Genomic DNA, 1731 nt, shown 5'->3' with positions numbered 1-1731 from the left:
TAAAAAAGAACTCTTAGAAAAACAGGTGTATATATATAAAAGGAAGTATCATTAACCTGATAAAGGTCATCTACCAAAACAGCAAACTTATGTCATGGCACATGAAGCATTCTTGTTAAATCAGAAATGAGGTGCACTTATGACCAACATTGTACTGAAAGCTTTAGTCAAATCAACTCAGTAAGATAAGGAAAAGAAGTAAGTTATATGGATTGAGAAGACAGACTAAGAACTGCATTAATTGTAGATGACTATTTATGTAGAAAGCCCAAAAGGCTTCACAAATCATAAGAAAAAATAAGAATTGAGCAAGGTTCTTGAATATAAGGTCAGCAAACAAAAATCAGCTTCATTTTTATATATTAGCCACAAATAGTTTTAAAATTAACTACTAAAAAGACAGTAAAAATAAGATGCTTAATAATAAATCTAACAAAAGAAATAGATGATCTAAACGGAAAAATTTAAACTTTATTGAGAAGTATTAAGGAAGACATAACTAAATGGAGAGATATTACATATTCATGACTAGGAATACTTAAATATTGTACAGATATAATTTTTTCCCAAATTAATCTATTAATACATTTCTATCAAAACAAGGTGGAGAAACTTTTAAAGAAAACAGGAAAAAAAAGTCACTTCAAAGAGGAGACAGGAAAGGCCCATAAATTTAAGAAAAATTCTGAACTATATTAGTAATCAAGACAATGCAAACTAAAAGCACATTTTAAACCTATCAAATTGGCAGAAAGTTAAAAAAGCTAGTGATATTCAAGTGTGCTGAAGTCAGTGTGGGTATATCCTTCCTTTGGAAAACAAGTTGCTGGTTACACAGAAAAGTTGAAATACCCCTGTAACTGAACAATTCCCCTCTCTAGGTAGAGATGCTGTTGCTCACACTACTAGGAAATATGTTCAAGAAGATCTCAGGCTATATTGTTTGTAAAATAAAAAATACTAGAAACAATCCAAGCGTCCATTATCAGGGGAGTGGATAAATTATAGTGCACTCATAAAACAGACACCCTCACAAGCCGTGAAAATGAATGAACCACAGCGATATTCATCAAAATGGATGTGTGTGTGCGCATGTATGTAATCAAAGTAGGTAAAGTTCATAGGCATGCAAAAGAAGACATTATATTGTGGATACAAACAGTTAAAATCAAAGAAAATGGAGACATGATAGAGGAAGAATACAGAATGCCAAAGTTACCGGCAATGCACTATTTTAAAAACGGATGCATGAGTACTTATATATATATATTTACATGTATAATACTACATAAGAATATATACTATATATAATAACAGATTTCTTTATATTTCCCCTAGGCACTGTTGTAAAACAATCTCTAGTTTGTAAATGTTTAAAACTTTCAGAAATTGATGGAGGATAAATACTACAATAGACAGGGAAGTTATAAATTTTGTTCCAATTATCTTTGATCTTTGAACCATTAGAATTTTGTAGGTCTCAAATCGTCTAGGTAGAGAAGTCAATAGCTACTCTAAGGACACTGAGTAAAAGAAGCAACTGTATTATTCCCACCGTGTCTGACACCCTCATCTCTAAATAAGTGATTCTCAAAGTGTGGTCCCAGAACAGCAGCATTAGCCTCACCTGTTAAAAATCCAAGTTCCTAGGCACCATGTAGACTTACTGAATCAGAAACCTCAGGAGGAGCCCTGCAATCTGCATTTTAACAAAGTCTGCATGATAATGAT

Source organism: Lipotes vexillifer, unplaced genomic scaffold (assembly GCF_000442215.2).
Source record: "Lipotes vexillifer unplaced genomic scaffold, Lipotes_vexillifer_v1.1 scaffold1023, whole genome shotgun sequence".
In the NCBI taxonomy this organism is placed as follows: Eukaryota; Metazoa; Chordata; class Mammalia; order Artiodactyla; family Lipotidae; genus Lipotes; species Lipotes vexillifer.
Note: the sequence above shows the minus strand (reverse complement) of the source record.